Raw genomic sequence first — 20,055 nt, 5'->3', positions numbered from 1 at the left:
TCTCTGATGAAGGCTCTAAGAGCTGCAAATAGGTGACATACAAAAGTTCTGTGATTAGGATGCCCTGCAGGCAGAATCCGAGACCAGAGAGAAGAGTTGATGGAGGAAGATTGGAAAAAGTTTAAAGACTATCTACAGAAATATTGCAAAATTAATGAATGTTAGAATGATGTTGGATAGAAACTAAGTGGTCTTTAGCTGAAATGTTATAAGGGAATATGAAAAAATGGTTTATTAATAGGTAAAAATCTAAAATTACAATATTTTATGATTGATGATTAGGATACATAAAGAGGGAAGGGATTTGTTGAACTAATAACTGAACTGGAATACAAAAAAGGGAGGTGTGAGGAGGTCCTGGAAATAAGCAAATGAAGGATAAGTAATGGAAGGAAGGAATTGTTTTTAACCATTTTTATTTTGTATTTTGTATTTTTTCTTTTTTTTTTTTTGTCTTGTAATATTCTGAAAATTTTAATAAATATCTTTAAAAAAAAAAAAAAAGATTAGGATGCCCTGCAAACTGATTTAACTGGTTTAAATAACTCCCATCTGAAGCAGCTATTTGATATAGATAAAACAGATATCTGTAAGGATGCACATGGTTTTTTCTGCTCCCAGGGGAAATAGTAGCTCAGTGATGCAATATAGATCATAAAAATGGCACATGAGGAAATAGGCTAACCGCAGCACTGTGGTCTTGATTTTTCCCTCATTCCAAGGACTACTTTGATTCCCCCACCCCAATGTTTCACAAAAATGCTGGAGATCCTGATCATGAATGTCCTACATCAGATCTAGTTTTGTCCCAAGTGACAAATCTTTAAGGGAGTTGGAGTTTCCTTAGGCAGAATTCATTTGCAGATCTAAGCTGCATTAGCTGTCCTTTGTGCATGTCTAGTTACTTCCAGGATGGTGGTTGCCATGTGTCTTCTGCTACTCAGCAATCAAAATGGTGACATATGTGTGGTCTGAGCATACCTTTCTCACTGGACCTCTAGTCAAAAATAAGCACAGACTGGAGATACTTTGGAAGCAAAATGTATGTATTCAAATCCATATTCTATAAAAACCCAACGTTTCCCCATTTTAATTAATACTATCATTTTAATTAATATTATCATCTCTATCCATTCCATTTGCCAGCTGACCCATATAAATGACATCATGGCCACGGGGGTTCAGTATTTTGGAAAAAAAATATTCTACTTGCAATTAAAATTAATCCACAGAGGTTTTACCCCAAGGTCTGAAAGGCTAGACTGTTCCTTTCTGATTCATACAGATAATGATGAGCTAGCTAAGTCTAGGAATAAAGAATCTCTATTTTTCTTTCACTTGCCATGACATGTTTAAAAACATAATTTCTGAAAAAGGGATTTTCCACTTGTTCTTCCAATGCTAATCCAAAACTCTCATCTATGGTGTTATATAATGTATTGCTTTCAGGATCTAAACACTGTTTTCAACATTTAACATAATTCAGTTTCCAAAAAGATGTTTGTACATCTTCCCTGCTATTCTACCCAAAGCTTTCACAAATGCAAAAATATTCAAATTTTTTGTTATTGTGATAATTACACCTCACAAAAACAGGTTATTGGAAAACAAATATTTCTGCATATATCATTTATATTATATTCCCAGTATTCTAAATGATACTATTAATTCCAAAGCTGCATAAGCCATAATGTTATTTTAAAGCATATGCTACAAAATGTTGTTTTTTTGATCCTCTATTAATGTAGAATGGATCCCTGCAGGATATCCTCTATTTTCACACTGTAGTAACACATTTGATATGGATTTATTAAAAAAAAGGTAAAGGAGGGAGTGTTTTTAAAATAAGGGCCCACGTACATATGTCACTATTAGTAAGACAATTATTCTCACAGTGTAATCTTTTATTTCTTCCCCTAATAATAATAATACTTAATTGGGGATTATATGAGTTAATTCCATTGGACGAAAAGTCTGTGGCACTTTGTGATGGCAACAGAGGAGAAAATTTGTGTCTGCAAATCATGTGTATTCTAAACAATGGATATTTTTCAGGTTGAATGAACAATCCAGAGATTTTGAATGGTATTTCCTCATCCTCCTCAAGTCATTCTGATCAGAGGCATGTGGTCAATTTTTTTGTAGGGCCAGAGGCGCCAGCTTGGAAGGCCAATGGGGGGACGTTGTGTGGGTAAGCCTCGTGCCTCCCTCCCTAAGGTGGGCAGAAGCTTCCTGGGCTTTGAGAAGGAAGCACCAGGGCTCTGAAAGCATGCTGGAGTCCTCATTCCTCCTTCCTAAAGCCAGGTGGGCTTTGGGAAGGTAGTGGGAGGGCTCTTGGACCCTTTGGATTATTGCACCTCACTCCCTAAGCCAGGCACAAGCTTCCCGGGCTTTGGGAAGACCAGCCTGGTCCCCCTGGTCCACTGACCACATGCCACTGATTCTGATCAAAATCTTATGATCTTGAGGCCAAACTAGAAATGATCAGAACTTCTGAGATGCTGTTTTTAAAAAGTAAAAGCAACTCCATACCCTGAATTATGGTCGTGGTATTGGGGAAGGAAATTCCCTCACCGTGCTCTTTTCTAGATGTAAGATGTCCTCCAGAGTTGCATATAGCAGTATGGAGAAAAAATTAATCAGAAAATCAAAACTGGGAAAGCAGGAAGTAGGGTTAGCCCCCAATTGTCTAGTGCTGCTGCCTTAACTTAACCCCTCTCCCAGAAGTTGATCTATTTCATTTAACCAGATTACAGACCTCCCAAAGTCATGTGTCCCTATTTTCCAAGGATGTCCCTGATTTACAGAAGCTGTCCTGGTTTCTGATTTGATCCCAGAATGTCCCACTTTTGCTTAGGATGTCCCTATTTTCATTGGAGAAATGTTGGAGGATATGAAGTTATCTGACCCCAGAGCCGTCTGAAGGCAATCCTGTATAGGGAAGTTTTGCTTAATGTTTAAGGTTTTATTATGTTTTTATTTATGCTGGAAGCTGCCCAGAGTGAGTTGGGCAACCCAGTAAGATGTGTGGAGTATAAATAGTAAAATTATCATTATGGAATGGGATGTCCCTATTTTCATCGGAGAAATGCTGGAGAGTATGTTAGAGTCAGGAGCTCTGTTTTGGGCAGGGATCAGATATACTCAGAAGTTCCTAGCTGCTTCTGAGTGTTTCTATTTCCTGCTGAAAGTAGAACAGGGAAAAGTGCCAAAGTGAAGCCATGGCTGCAAAAAACAAAACAAAACAATCAGAAGCACATGCCCTACCTCTCCTTTACAGCCCTGGCTACCTGTCAAAGTAGCCTGCAATGGGTTAGCCACTTTCAGCTCTGGCCTTCTGGCCAAAATCAGTTCCCCACCCCTGCTTGAATATCTACAACAGTCACAGGCCTGCAACCAACTGCTGCAATAACTGGAACAGAGACAACAAAGAAAACATTGCACTGAAAACTTTTAAATAAGACAGAAGGTCGAACAAAGAAAGATGCAAAGGAAATGTCTTAAAGGTATATGCTTTTCAACTTCTGTTTTCAAGTTTGCTCAGCTAATACAGAATTGGATAGCAAAAAAGGACATTTTAAGTAAAATTGCAAAAATGCCTGCTAGTTTCTCAAAAGTTGGTCATGCAAATGTTTCCCATTGTTACGAGGTCCAGGATATTATTTCTGGAGAAACAGCAGCACTACCACAATAGTTATTATCACTACTTTTACAAAGAAGTATGTAATACTTTATCAGGCACAGGACCAATAGTTGGCTGGTGTTAACTGTAGCCCAGATTGAAAAGTAGGAACAAATGGAGCAGGTAATCTCTAGTCCAACCCATTACTACTGAGATACTTCACATTTTCTAGAAGGGTAAAATGCAAGATTAACATTGGAGTTCAGAAATCAGACACCTAATACTTAATCAAACATGGAAGCAGAATTTATTTATTTTCAATGGAAATATTTGTCAACTTGCTTTTGATGCCTAAATGTATGGGCACATCTGTCAAGAACAATTTTTGTTTTATGTCTTCTCCTATCAGTGTTCTAGAAACATTATCTAATCTGCTTAACGTTTTCTTTTCTTGTTTATGTCCAAATTGATAGTTTTATTGTGCAGGATACTTGGGGAAACAACCACAACTAGAGTTCATTCTCCTTTTGAAAAGAGTAATCGCTGCATTTCAGTAAATTTCAACAGGATTTAAATTTGCACTAAAGTCAAAATAAAAAAAGTATTTAGCACTGAACAAGCTGGTTTTAAAGGTTAAAGTGCAATTTTGTGCTACAAAAAAACTATACAATGTTTGAAAGAAAATGAATGTTCTTAACTCTTATAGAATTTTGTACTTGTTATTCAAAACTTCTATTAATTAAAACAGTAACATCCACTGATGCAATTTCTACATGCAGCTCCTTCAAGAAACACTCAAGATTTCGGGCGAAGGTTAAAGAAATAAAGTTATTAGTCAGTGAATTAAATACCCACTTTAACTTGTCAAAAACATCTTACGAGTTAAGCAATTTAGCAAATAGTCAGACTGAGGTTATGATATGTACCCTGTTTATACATATAAGCACAATGGTAAAATAAAATGCCAGTTACATGATGCTAGAATGTTTGATACTTTGTTAGAAGAACACCAGATCCACCTAGTGGAATGTTCCTTTACTGCACTGATTTTATGCCAATTTGTAAACACTGATTACAAAATAAAGTTGGTTTTAGATAGTAATACTTATCGCTGTGCTCTACTGTACCTGGGTGAAGCCTGAAGAATTAGTAATCTGTTCTACACAATTACACTAAGGCATTCTTAATAGATTAGATAATATAATCCAGATTATATTATGCCTCAATCATAGAAAAAGAGAAAGCAGGGAGCACCACAAAGCAGAAAAGCAGTTACATTTAGGAAGATAAACATACATGGTTTAGATAAATGGGTTTAGCTATAAATGAAAAGGCAAGTTCTTGCCTTCCCCCCCAAAGAGACACTGGCTGTTCAAATCATTTCCCCATACAATCTAATGGAAACTCATTTCAGAACCAAACATAACAATGGGTTAATTTAGCTAAGAAAAGAAATCCTTTGTCAAGATTTGTCTTCTAAGATAAAGATTTCAACACCAGTCCACCTCAAGCTGATATCACAGCTCTAATTACCTCAGGGACAATGCTTATGGTTTAATACCGAATAGATTCTAGTAAACTTGACTCCCAAGCTTTTCTCCATTTCAACAGCATGGGGAGCCATTTTTTGTGGCTGTTATAAAACAACCGAGAGTCAGAAACTTTTGCAGACATACTGCAAATTGCTCAGAGATCTTCCAGGAAATCTAAATCTACATACCTTCTGCCTAGCCCAGGAACAGGAGCTCAGCTGAGGTGACTGGTTGGCAACTCCATACACCTGTCTTTTCCTTTCAAGATCTATTTCATCTGGGATGCTGATCAGTAAAGGCTCTGACATGGCCATTTTGTTGTTGTTGTTTAATGCAAGGGAATGGTAGATGGGGGCTGTCTGTCTTTACCTGACTCAGTAGTGGCGAAGGGAGTTTGATGTTGCTGGGGCACTGGCTCTGCCACTTCCTAATCACTCAGGTTCCCTGGACTTTTGAGGGGGCCTGCTACTAGGACCCACAGGTACTCTACAGAACAAGTCACTGGAGGCTGCTGCACTCAGTGTATTCCTGTGGCTGCCCTCCTTGTGTGCCCTTCCACCCCCCCCCCTTGGCAACAACATATTCCCCTTCCTTGCCTCAAGGAGGACTGTGTGCGCTCTGTTCAGGCCCCCTGCTATGAGCTATGCAGGTGCTGTGTAAACCCCCTACACCCTAGAAAGCAGTGCCTGCCTGGAAGACCAGGGGACTTTCTGGAATAGTACGGAAGATGGTGCAAAGGGCTGCAGTAGTATGGGGGGATCAGAAAACACTGTGTGCTTCACTTTGCCAGAGTATAAGTGCTTTCCATTAGTGTACTGCAATGCCAGTACTGGAAACAACCCACCACCTATAGGTAGAAGGTAATTTATTTTATTTTTGAAAGGGTTGAGGATAAAATTTACTTCAAAACAACAGCTATCATAATGAAAAAGAAAGTTGTCTTCCAAACTAAACATTACTTTAATATTGCTGAATCAGCTGGAAGCTGTCATCTATTCTCCTTTATATGCTTGAGTGCGAATATCTGTGTTGGGAGTTGTACATTAACAGTTGTATATGCACAGAACACATACTCTCCATCTGTTTAGCTGCTCTGTGTCATTTCTTTCAACCCATAACTGTTTCCAATGCATTTTATTAAACTGAATTCAAACATTTAGCACAGACAGACCATGCTTTGGACATAATGGATTTATATAGGAGTTTGGACTGTAGCCTGGTGCTCTGTTTTGGACTACAACTTCCATTGGCCATGGATGATGGGAGATGCAGTTTAACAACATCTGGAAAGCACAAGGTTGGTGAAAGTGACCATACTAGATTCCCAAGCAATAGTTTCCCTTCTAATTCAGTGTTTTGGAATGATGTCTGGGGCACTTCTGAGGGTTGTTATTTGCTCTTTTAACAGCACTCCAGCTGGTAGAGAAGGTTAAGCTAACTGCATAGATTGGTGTCAAATAATGCCTACTAGAGCAGTGAGCTAACACACTGGAACACTGACAAGACTATAGTTGGTTTCTAGAGCGATCTAGCTACTAAAATTATTTCTGATGATTGCTCAGTGTCCCAGTGCTTAGCCAGTCGCTGGCACAAATGACACTGTGGACTACTGTCCTTCAGTTATTATTGTGAGCAAGCCGTTGGTTCCAGACTTCCATAGTGAGCATTTAATATTCAGTGGGGAAGAGGTTGCTAATTCAGTATATTTGCTGTGCCTAACCTTCTGAACATAATGCAGATATGGCTAAGCCTTTTTTGGGGCCTGAGGGCCATGTTCACCCTTGACCAACCCTCCAGGGGCCACATGAAAGTATTAGGTGAGGCAAAAGTGGGTGTGGCTACTACACTCTCAAACAAAGGTCGATACTTGCCTCATCTTCACTATATATTTAAAGAACAACGATAACCACTTTAAACAACCATGGCCTTCCCCCAAAGAATTTTGGAAACCGGAGTTCATGAAGGATTCGGAGACTCCTATTCCTCTCAGAGTCACATTTCTCAAAGTGGTTTAACAATCAATCCCTCTTCAAAGGGAACTCTGGGAATTGTAGCTCTGTAAGGGAACAGGAGTCTCCTAACAACTCTCAGCACCCTTAACAAACCACAGTTCCCAGGATTCTTAGGGGAAGGCTATTATTTTTTAATGTGGTATCATACCTCTTTAAATGTATGGTACGGATAGGGCCATGCACACACCTCTCCCCTTAGCTGATCTGTACTGATTAGCTGAGGAGGGAGGGTTATCTGTCACTTTCCACCCATCAAATGATCAACCTGATATCCAGAGAAACAGCAATTTGCACCCCCATTAGGTCACTGGGCCCTGTCTACCCCAGCCCTGTGTTAAATGAGGCTTACTCCCAGGTAGAGTGCAAAGTCGTGAAGCCATAACTTAACATGTTTTTATTTCAGTAATGTGGATTTGTGTTGGTGTGGTTTTGCAAATAAGACACCAATGACAGTTTCTGAGATCTTTCAGGCAACACAGATTTCTTACTCTGTCATTTTTGTTGCAAGGCACAATTCCTCCCTTGTGAAACTTTTAGGAATATTTTAATTCATATTTTTCTTCAGAGAAATGCTGTATTTTATGTAATTTATATAAAGCTTAATACATGAAAAACCTAGGGGCTAAAGGGAGTGGGGGAGATCAAAGAACTGAATAAAGGCATAGCTTATCTATCTTATTTTTAAATAATTTTTATTAACCGGCCAATCAAATCAAATCAAATCAAATCACATAAATTCCGAATTACAAAGCCGAATTTTAAATTTTGTTGAGGGGACCCATATTTCAAGATCCGAAGGGGGATTCTGATCATCTTCTTGCTACTGCGTTAATGTCCAAATCAGTCCAAACAAAGTTCATAATTCTATCCACTCTTATCTTGCTGTTTCCACATCACATCTTGTTCATATATTTTCTCTTTTTTCTTTATGATCTCTTCTGATAGTCTCCTTAAGCCGATAAACACCAATAATAATCCTGTGTGAATTTTTCCGTTCTTCCAATCCTCAAATTGAGATGGTTTCCATATATCATCGCCTTCATAGATAACATCGCTCTTTCCATCATTAATTACAGAACTGTCATTCTTAAGTCCCTCTGAGGAGTTTCACCCACAATATAAAAACAGCTCTATTTCTCTATTTCTCCTCCCAGACTTAAGTCCTCCGACAGAACTTCCCAATATGGGGACGGTATTTTTAACTGCGTCATTCCAAAGCCCTTATACATTCCACGCTCTTCTTAAAACATGCTTTGGTTCGAAAGTTTATCTCCACACAGCCTTAAATCCAAGGCTTAAGTCCTTAAAACGACATTTCTGACTTGTGGGGGGGGGGGGGATTCTTGTTTAATCACATAAAGGAAAGAATGGAAAGTTTTTTTCCCCCTCCCCCATCAGTCCCTTTGCCATACCAAGTCTTGGCATATCTTCTCATGATTTATACTTGTTCCTCCGACTCGTCTTGTTTTATCAGAGATCTCTTCTGTTAGCAGTCTTTACTCCCCCTCCTTCCTTGAAATATGTGCATTCGCTTCATCCAAATTGTTTCTTTTGAAGTTCTTGCAGCTAGTGGCGCGGATCAGAGACGGCGTCCAGGAGCGCCGAAATCCCACATGAGGGCATTGTGCCTAGTGCCCCCATCCCCACAAATTCGGGGGTGGTATAGGGCACAGCAGGCAAGGGCAGTCCCCCCCCACAATCCTGGGGGGGTAGGGAGGCTATTTACTCCCATCACAGCCTCCAAATTACCTCGTGTGGGTCGGAGAGATGTTATTGTCAGCCATCTTCTGATGCGCCCCTAGTGGCCCCTAGCTTATCTATCTTATTGCCAGGGGGGGGGGGAGACCTCCTCAACTCTGCAAAAACTGAAGGGAATAAACATACATTATTTAAGACTACTGGAGAATGAGAATAAATTACAGCAACTGGCTGTAAATAATAATGAAAACTTCCCCCACCAAAGCAGGAGCTTTTCAAACTGAGGAACCGTCATGGACGTGGCTGAAGTTGCCAAGCTTACCTAGAAAAAATGGGAATACATAGAAGCAGAGGTGTAACTTTTTCCACTTACTGGGGCTCTTAAGTCTGATTCTGCATTTCTGACAACTCAAAGAGAGAAGAGAAATGTGACTCATCTCTCATCCACCAGTCTGACTCCAATTAGGTTGACAAAAATGATTCTGATGAAAGGGGGAGGGGATCAACTCTTACTTCAGACCCGTTTAGGTACTCTTGCACTGTAGCCCAAATCAGCTAGATATATTTCAGTGTTATATAAATATTAATACATACACAGAGGTGGGTGTACATGCAATGGCCCCAACTAGAACAAATAGAGTACATAAACCAACTTCTAAGAGGATTTCAACACAGGTTTGTCAAAGCGTCAGTACTCCACCACCCTCAGCAATGTGGCGAATGGCAGCCCAGGACAGAGTTTTTTCTGAGGCTTCTCCTGAATTGTGCCACTCCCTCCCCACAGATGAGCATCTAGAAGCTTTGTTGTACAGTTTTGGGAGGATGCTGAAGAAGCACCTCTTTACCAAGGCCCTTGACTGTATTTTGTTTTGTGGGATCCACCTCTTTTGCTGAAATTATACTGCTCTGTCGGGGCTGGAACAGTTTTATTTCTTTTAATCCTTATAACTTTTCTATCCATTTGTATAATTCTGTATCATATTGCTGTGACCCTGGGACTTACGGTGAATGGTGGGTATGAAATCTTATAAATAAAGTAATAAAATAGAGAATCAGGCTCTGATAGTATGGAGGTCAAGGAGAATGGCATAATAGGTCACTGAGTTATTGATGGCATGTCCACTGAGGGATTGTTCAGAAATTATTGGATACCTTTTATGTCTTATTCAACTCAGCCCTAATAGTACTGCTTCCTATATCAGTGTAATAAAAAGGGGTGAGTCTACCTCCCCTTTCCTTCACTCTGCGCTGCCAACAGAAGGAAGTGGCCGTAGTGCAGGGTGATGAGAAGAACCTCTTCATCCTGCTTTCCTCTAGCAATGGCAGCAGGATCTTGAGACCGGGGTGAATTTTTTTGGGGGGGGGATGAAGATGGGAAAATTTGGGAGAATGTGTGGGTGGCAGCAGCAAAGGGAAGCACGTGAAGGCTGGCTGGCTGGCCTGGATCATTCACCTGACTTCCTGCCCACACATCTGGGCCACCCACTCATTCAGACCCCAGCTTTCCCTTGGCCTATTGTGTGTGTGTGCAAGCAGGCAGGCAGGTGGCAGTGGCAACATGAGGAGCATAGGAAAGCCTGCCTGGGCCAGCTGCTTTCCCACTTGTGCCACCGCCTGCCTGCTTTCATCGCTTGAGTAATAAAAAGAAATTGTTATTTAGGGGAATTGAATTTAATTCTAAATTATATTCTGGAAACGTGGGAGATTTCAAGGGGTCAAAAAACAAAGGACGTACCGTGCTATATTAGAAGCAAAAAAACTTGTTTTGATGAATTGGAAGAGCCGCAAAAAGATTCCATTGAGCACATGGATTGATAATATGGACAGATTAGCTACGTATGAACGAATTGCATGTCGACGCAAAATATGAATGGATAAATATGAAGAAATCTGGAACGAATATTTAAGTGATAAGGCAGATAGTGGTGGGAAGTAGGGGGAGGAGAGAGAGGTGGGAAAATATTGTTTAAAAAGGTGTAGTCATAGGTATATCAGTGTATTCAAATCTGAATTGTCAAATTGTGTTATTATTCTTATTATGGTTTTTGTTGTATGTGTATTTGCGGTTGTTGTTTGTATCGAAAAAATGATTAATTTTTTTTTATTAAAAAAAATCACTCACTCACTCTGCCTCCTGTTGTCATGCTGTTATTTGGAATGTTCACTTTATCTTTTACCCCATCTTTACTCTTCCATAAACCTGGGCCCTTGTTCTAGGCTGTCTGGAGCTGCAAAAAGGAGGACCTCCTCTTGCAGTATAGGGCTGGGCTGCAACATTGCAACTGCAGGCTTTTAGTGTCTGCCAATTTATTTGTTTTTTTCTTAACTAAACACTCTGACCCTGCTTATTCTGCTTGACTTCCTTGCTAACCCCCTGTCCCCTTTGCGAGTTCTCTACCTCACCCACCTACTGTGGCTTTTCCCACCCCCTTACTATCTCCCCACAGTTCCTTCCACCTCCATGCTACTGTGCACCTCCCCACACCCTTTAAGCAGCTTGCTTGGGCTGGGCTGGCAATCCTCACACTATAATTGGCAAGGCCACCTATTGGTGGTCATGCAAACTTAGAGCATTGTGACATTTTGCATTCTTATATATATAGGAAGAATGTCAGAGTCTAAATGTATGAAATATATCTCATTTCAGGTTATGTCAATCAACAAGAACATGAAAGGTGAACTAAAATTATGCGAAAATGTTTGTTATTTAGGTCTGGAAGAAAATCTTCACATTATATCCCCCCATTGTTCTTTAACGGTAAAGGGTTAAAACGATAAAGCGCAGATACTTTATTCAGAGCTGCTCAAATATACTGTAGGCAGTGGTTGCCTAGGGCAACAAACCATTTAGAGACTATTTATTTTATCAGTTTATTGTATGATGGATTGTAGGCTGTAAAGGGAGGCTTTTTTTTTAGCTTATGTAGAGGCAGTAGAAACTCTACATTCGCCCTGAGTCTGATTCTGTATTTCCCCCATAGGAACACCCCATGCTGAACCCTTGAAGGGAGCCTGCTCTCTAAATAGCAAGATTTATGATAATGCATTAGGCAGTATGTCAGGTCAATTTGTTGTCAAACAATGGAACATTCCATCAGGACATTTCCAGGAAAGTATTATCTGTTTGGGATAATTGGGACAGTTTGTGTAACAAGATACATACCTCACTTAATAGGTGCATAATTTCTATTGCCATAGCCACAGCATGATAGAATAAGGGCAGCATTCTTCAAGTGGAACACAATAGGCACCCAAAATACTCAACTTTGATTGTCACAGCTTACAATTGCTGCCAATCAGCAGGTTCAGCAACCAAGTGCAATTTTTCAGAATGTAATGGTGTTCAGGAAGGAGAGGGGGAAATTACTTGCTTAAAAAAACAGAGGGGGTGGAATATCCACAAGAAAGTAGGCTGCACAGTTATAAAAAAAATACCTGCATCTTCTTCAAGAAAAAAGAATAGGAAGATTTAGCACACACACTTAAAGCAGAAAAAGGAGCCATGCCAAATGTTTGCATGGTCCATCTGTTCAAGTAGTCAGATGCTTCAGAGAAAGTGTGAGACCAAAGGACAATTTCTGGATAAAGAGATTAATAGAGATTCATTTCCTCTGGTACAAGAGCTTTAGATACATTGAGGATGGCTTGCATGTCCATGGCTACGAGTTTATGCTGGATTTTCATGACTTTAACTCTTCATCTTAAACCACTCCTTGCTTTTTAACATCATCCCATTGTAATGTATTTCACAGGTAGTACAGAACTGCAAATTACAATTTGCCTGGTTACATGGGTCCCTATGATCTATTGTCTCCTGTTTTGAGCTTGATTTTTTTTAAAAGGTGCATTCAGCACTGAGTAAACCTAAAAGATCCATGCTTGAATGACTGAGCCAGTTCTTTCAGTTGCTTGAAGGATCCTGCTTTACAAATCACTGATTATATATTGTTTTTACACCTGATACCTCATAATTGTCTGAGTCACTGCAATTATCTGTGCTAATTTAGTTCTGTATAATTTCATTCTCTTCCATTTGCCTTCTTCTCCATGCCCTGAGACTGGGTCACTTGAAATACGCATATTTCACTGTTGATTATTTCCTTATACAGGGTGAGTCTTTTAAAAGAGGCCCCATGGAACATGCGTACTCTGTATCCACGGGGCCTCTTTTAAAAGACTCGCCCTGTATTTGCAGCTTAGGAGGAACCAGCTAAGGGCCAGGGGTGCCAACTTGAATGAAATATTGTGGGGGGCCCAGGTAAGCCCTTCCCTGCATAATTGATCACAGGACACGGTGCATGCACACTATTTGAATGGTAATGCCCATCAACTTTGCGGGCGCCTGGCCCATCAAATATTTGATTGTGAGGCCAAAGCCCGCATGGCCCCTAGGAGTTGGCTGCTATGCTAAGGGCTCACCCACACTTGTATTTGGTCTGTGACTTCTAGGCACGGGTCCGAGAGGTTTTCCTTTTCTCCTGCTGCTTTCCCTGGGAAAACCTGCTGTTTAGTGCTGAATTGGAACAAATGTCAACTGGGCTTTCTGCAAATTGTCGTTTGTTCTCATTCAGTGGTAAACGAATAAAATAGAAACCAAAAAAGTCACGGAACAAATGGAACAAATTTATGCGACAAAGCAAAGTGTGGATGAGCTCCCACAAAAGTGTTTTTAATGCAGTTTGTCCCAAAGTTCCTTGTTCTTATGAAGGTTAACTTGGAAGGAAGTCTCCAGACAAGCTTATTTCCAAATCAGGGTGCACAAGATTGCAGCTTGGCAGAAATATTGGCATCCATCAGAATCTTTCACAGATCATCATGTCTCAGCAGCTTAGCTGCTGAAGCAAGGCTCAAAAAATAAATGACTGATTTTTATTTTTGAGTGTGAACCAGCAAAGCTTTTCTGCAAGGTACACGCTTTGCTTCCCTTCAACTTTTCTCTATCCTTATGGTATAGTGAACAGCATTCATTTTTTACTGAAGAAACTTTCCCCACCCACTTTCCTTTGACTCTGAGTCCCGCTGAAACCTAAGATGAAGTGGGAGGAAATGACAGTGCAGAAGATTAGGAAAAACTACCACAGCTTACCCTGAATTCCTGTCTTCAGTTAGAAACAGTGCAGTCTGTTTTAGAAAGAACTAGGAATAAAGGAAAATGTAACAAATGGACTACCACAAACCACAAGATAATAATTGTATTGAATAATAAGTGTATTGAAAGCTCAAGAGCTAAGCATGGTCTAAGATGCCAGTCCAAAAATGTACTAAATTTCCACATTTCATTAATTTGACACATTCTTGCAAAAGCAAACATGATTAGTTTTACACAGTACATCTGGGAGGCAACAGCAATAATAACCCAAAATAATACCTACTCAATACACATCAACTAAGAATATGCAAGGATTGATGATTGGAAAGTTCCATGCTGCAAATGTGGGCAGGAAACAATAGCAGAAGAAACAAATGGCAACTGCAAAAAATATAAAAAATATTGCAGTGTGGAGCTGCTCCTGTTCACTGTTCCAGTTAAGTCAGCCGTGCCCTCCTCCACAACACACCATTCAATACCCCTGCCCACCTGATTTTCCATTTCCCAAAATGGCTAGTCAGCATCCCATGGCTACAGAGCATGCTCAGTCCTCACTGGGCTGTTTAGGGTTGTTGTTGATGTTTTTATCAATTTCAGGTTTTCCTAAGTCTACTGGTGCCTATCTCTTGAATGTCTATGGTGCCACTTAGGATAAAAAGATACAAGTGAGACACTAAAAAAAGGAAAACTAGGGTACTGGTGGAATGGAATGTAGTGTCTGGAATCCCGAAAAGAAGCACTGTACACTGCAACATTTAAGGATTCCGGACTCTCCATTCCATTCTACTACCTCTGTTTTCCTTTTTTAACCTCCAGTTGTCAGAATGCTGTGTCCACATGGGGATATGTTAAATTAGCTTGTCGTTGTTTGAATTACCTATTCAGTCAATGATATTGTTCATTCTACCCCTTTTATAGGGTTTCTTCTCTCTGCAGTGGTCTTTGAAAATATGCCTCACTCCATATACGGAATGGCACACGCTAAAGCGTGTTATACTCATGGTATACTCACTGCAGATGGGGTTCATCAACCTGGGAAGGTAGCCCATCTAGAAGGAAAACTGATCCTAAACCTTTGTGCTTTTCCACCCAGTATAAAAAGACACAGAACAAGGACAAATGTGATCTTTGTGAAATCAGTTATCAATTCTTTAGATTACTGCAGATTAATACGAACACACAGGCACTGACAAAGCATTATGGAGATGACGGGAAAGATAGGGGAAATTACTATATGTCATTCAGTTTGTATCAGCTGGTGAGGGAAAGCAAAACTAGACATTTAGGATTTGTCTTTTCAAATTTGTCTATAACAGCTTTATCAAAATGAATTTCATATAATGCACCATTTATCTATTCTAGAAACTATAAAGAAAATCCATATAATTGAAGCTCAGCTTCTTCAAGAAAATAGAGATAGCACACTTAGTTCCTTAGCAACATAATGAAATGTAATTTCAAGCGCTCTGCATATGTGTTTGAACAATCAACTTGCCCTCTATCATCCGCAACAGTCAGTTGCATTGTAGCATTTTGATTCTGCTTATTATATGCATGATAATGGAAATAATATAATTAAAGCTCTAAAGCCCATTATAGAATGTTGCAAATGATCCCTATATAAGTGTGTGTGCCCACAGCCACACCCACACAGTTGAATACTCTCTACTACAACCAAGGACTGCTCATTGGTGGTTCTCACTTCTCCAGCAACTACCAATAACAATTTTTCTTGCAAATAAATACAGTTGAAGGGGACAGCAGAAGGGAGATTAACTGAGAATGAAAGGGAAGAAAAAAGAAGGCATATAAATCCGTGGATGGCAGGCAGACAGAAAATATCACCCTCCTGCTGACAAGTGTTCATTACTCTCTGGCTGCAATGTAAGCAATTCAATGGCTCTTCCTTTAAGTTATGATACTGTTGTTTCAAAAGGCTCTAAAGCACCAAAATAGAATAGCTGAATGAAACAAATTAAACTTTTAAATAAAAAGAGCAACAAAAGTTCAGGGCTTGGAAGAGTCTTTAGTGTTTTTAAAAGGGATTAATGGGCAAGGGGGAAGAAAATATATAGCCTGTTTGACACCATGCTGCTGTGACTTTGGCTTAATTATTACTTTGGTGTATGAAGGAATAGCTGTTGAAAGTTTTTAACAAATTTCACATGGTGAAAGCAAAAGTCTGTTCCTACCCTAAGCACAGCTTCCGTTGTGCTCCAAAATCTAAGTCGAGGATCCAGTGCACAAGCATAATTCCTCTAGGTATGAACAGGTAACACGCCCCTTCTCCTTTGTCTGTTTTGAAGCATTGGAGGGCTGATATGTATTTAGCTTCGTTTGGCACTTGAGCCACAGAAAGCATCCATTTCTCATCCAGCCATCTAGTAATTTCCTTTCCCCTCTCCTCTGCTCTAGCACTCTTTCTCCTCTTCTGCTCTAGGCAAAAATGGAGAAGGAAACTTGCTCTACTCCAGCTGCCAGTCAAGTTACTCATGGAGACTGAAAGCAGGGTAATGGACAGAGCAAATGGGTCCTCAGAATCTCTTTTACTTGCCACCTACGAAGATTTGGTAAGAAAATCAGAACAAGGGCTTAAACTTAAACCGTATGAGGAAATAAAGGATCAATTCACCGGTTGGCTACAATATCATCAGGTGAATGATATGTTAAAACAAGATAAAAGAAAAATGGGCTTTGAGGACAAGAAATCAAAATTCAATATAGAAATAATAGAAGGCAAAAACAAAACATTGTCTAAATTATATGACATATTACTGGAATGGCATACAAAAGACGAGGAAGTCAAAGAGGCAATGATTAAATGGGCAATTGACTTCGGTTATAACATCGAGTTTGAAAAGTGGTTGAAATTGTGGAATAGAGACATTAAATTTACGGCCTGTACGAGTTTGAGAGAAAATGTTTGGAAAATGCTCTATAGATGGTATCTTACGCCGGCAAAATTGGCTAAAATCTATAGATCAGAAAATAAGACATGCTGGAAATGTGGTGAAGTGGAGGGAGACCTCTACCATATGTGGTGGCAATGCAACAAGGTGAAGGTTTTTTGGGAAGCAATTTATAATGAACTTAAAAAAGTTTTTAAATATACTTTTCCCAAGAGACCTGAGGCCTTTTTGCTGGGAATAATGGGTAAGGAAATAAAAAATGAAGATAAAAAAATATTTCTCTATGCCACCACAGCCGCAAGAATTATGCTGGCACAAAACTGGAAAATAGAAACTATTCCTAACATAAGTGACTGGCAGGTCAAAATGATCAACTATGCCGAGCTAGATAGATTAACAGGCAGAATACGAGACCAAGACGACCAGAAATTTCAAAAAAATTGGAGTAAATTTTGGAAATATATTGGAACGGATATATAGGAGGAACTGGCGGTATTAGAAAAACTTTATCAGCTAATAACTATAAACTTTAATAAACTAATTACGCAGCCCGGGATTTATTTGATACTTACCAAAAGGGTGAAGGGAAGTCAAAGGCTAAGGAGAGCCTAATGGTTATTTTATTATTTTTTGTATGATTGTATGCTTTCTTTTTGTATAGTATGAAAATAGGATGAATAATTTATGTTAAAATGTTTATTTTTGTATTTGTTAGTTCTTTTTTCTTTTTTTTTGTACAAATTCTGAATAAAAATTTACTTGCAAAAAAAAAGAATCTCTTTTACTTGCTCACTGGCTGATACTGAAGGGCGACGGGTGGGGGGGGGAGTAATAATCATTATTGCTGTTATTCATCAACAGAAAAACTGAGAGTTCAGGCCTCTCCCTATCCTCATTTCTCAAATGGATGAGCAAGGAAAAATTATACCTTCTGTGGAGGTATAAACATTTCCTTCAAATGCAGAATGGGTATTATGTGACATCTGTAACACTGCTGCTTCCATAGATCAAAGTAGTTGAATGGACATATGGGGGAAGGTGATCTCACAGGTAACTCATCCCAAGTTGTGAAGAGCTTTATATACTAATGTTGATACCCTGAACTTAGCCCAGTAGCAATCAGCAACTGAGTGCAGTCGTTATATGTTAGCAGGGCCTCACTTCTGTCAGTAATTGTGCTGTAGGATTCTGCACTAACTGTAGCTTTTGAATGAAGGGCAAGTGAAGCCCAACATAGTATACACTGCAGTAATCTAGACTTGAAGTAAATAAAATATACTGTACAGTATGATGCTGACTGGCATATATGATAAGCCAAGTAATATTAAGAAGGTGCTTCTTTGCACAGAACATATGCCAATGATGACCACCAAACTGGATGGCTTAAAAAGAGGATTAGACAAATTCATGGAGGACAAGGCTATCAATGGCTAGTAGCCCCAATGACTATGTTCCACCTCCACTGCCATAGGTATTATGTCTCTGATTACCATTTGCTGGGAATTGCAGGTGGGCAGAGTACTGCTGTGCTCATGTCCTGCATGTGGTTTCCCACAGGTATCTGGTTGGCCACTGTGAGAACAGGATGCTGGACTAAATGCAGCTGGTCTGATGCAGCCAGCCCTTCTCATGTTCTGAATATCAGATGATTAAACATAGAAGATTCAAAGGCCTAAAATAATTAGAGGAAGAGGAAGTGGTGAAAAAGTACACAGGGATAGTTCTAGATTGTAACATAATACTGAAATATGTAATTAAAAAAGAAAAAGAAAAATGTAATATTATGGAAAAACTAAATTTTCAAATAAAGGGCGGAAACCTTATATTGCTCACCCACTTACACCAGCTAGTCCCATTGTTTTCCATTCTATTTATTAAATTCCCCATGGCATTCATTCATTCTTCATTTCCCACCCTTCAGCCTAAGTTCCCAGGGTGGGTTACAAGATTAAAAACAATTAAAAACAACTTACAACCATAAAAATATTTCCACCCCAGAGCTTTGACACTGGGAGAATTCTGAACTGACTGGCAACCGCAGGCCAAACTTCTACAGATACATGTTTTGATAAAATACAACAAAGGTCAGAAAGCAATGGTTTCAAAAATGCGAGGGTGCTACAGCATGGTAAAAGCACCCTGCAATGCACACAAACACGGCCTTTGCTAATCAGTGCCTTAAAGCACTTAGTATGATTCTCACACAACTCTCTTGAAGAATATCCCATGAATTGGATCAACCCCAGCTTCTTGCACAAATAATTATATGGACAACTACATTGGATTAAATGTGAACGGCTGATTTTGAATCAATGTTTTAGATGTATTAATCTAAAAATAACTCTCAATGCTACCCTGCATAAATTTACACAGGAAGCAATTGAAAAGGGACTGCAAAACAATACATTAATGTAGAATTGAACAATAGGAGCTGAAGCTTTTGTTTTTCTCTCAGGCTTCTTTCTTTTACTCATAGAGTTGGAGAAACCATGTTGTTAGGAGCAGTTTGGGGGGTGGGATAAGAAAAACAGATCTGTGACATCTTTTTCCTAGTCCTCTGATTTGAAAAGGTGTCATCTCTCTCAGGACCTTGTGACACAAAATGCAACAGTCAGCGCTTCAGTAAAGGGAGAGGAATCAAGTGAACATAAACTTAGCAGACGGAAGCTGTACGCCGGCTCCCTCGGCCAATAAAACAAGATGAGCGCCGTAACCCCAGAGTCGTCCGCGACTGGACCTAACGGTTAGGGGTCCCTTTACCTTACCACTAACAAAACAAAATGCATGTCAGCCTGTGAAGATGTTCAAATAAACATTTTCTCACTATGAATTTTTTCTGCTGGCCTTGAGGGAAGGCATTTGTTATGATAGCACATTTCTGCTTCAGTCTCATTGATACTACTTTCCAAACTCCCTTTCAAACCCCAGGTTGACATTTGACCCTACAGTTACTGACCGACAGAAAAGGAAAAGTGTTGGATACAGAAATGAATGTTATAGACAAAATATTTTCACAAACAAAACTTTGTACAGATTTTATATGAACCACAAAGCAAAATATGACCTTTATTAAAGAACCCAGAGAGTAGGAACTGTTATTTTTACACAAGATGAATACTGAGATTTGTGAACTTAAATGGTGTCTGTGTGGCTGTGAAATTAGTGATTTTATAATTTTAAAAAACTATAAAGG

At 39.4% G+C, this 20,055-nt stretch overlaps 1 protein-coding gene and 1 long non-coding RNA gene across 12 annotated transcripts in view; one reads left to right on the top strand and one right to left on the bottom strand.

Annotated features, from left to right (window-relative positions):
- The window catches only part of ANKS1B (ankyrin repeat and sterile alpha motif domain containing 1B), a 353,409-nt gene that overhangs the window by 128,586 nt on the left and 204,768 nt on the right, over positions 1–20,055 (bottom strand). The gene's annotated exons all lie outside the window — the stretch shown is intronic.
- LOC308486170 overlaps positions 3,219–20,055 on the top strand; it is a 40,570-nt gene continuing 23,733 nt past the window's right edge. The window contains exon 1 of the long non-coding RNA XR_013990986.1: positions 3,219–3,506. This is a non-coding gene — a long non-coding RNA (uncharacterized lncRNA). The remainder of the gene's footprint in view (positions 3,507–20,055) is intronic.

This window comes from Podarcis pityusensis, assembly GCF_964106645.2.
Source record: "Podarcis pityusensis genome assembly, chromosome: 10".
In the NCBI taxonomy this organism is placed as follows: Eukaryota; Metazoa; Chordata; class Lepidosauria; order Squamata; family Lacertidae; genus Podarcis; species Podarcis pityusensis.
The sequence above is the reverse complement of the archived record's forward strand: the minus strand, read 5'-3'. Positions and strand labels throughout refer to the sequence as shown.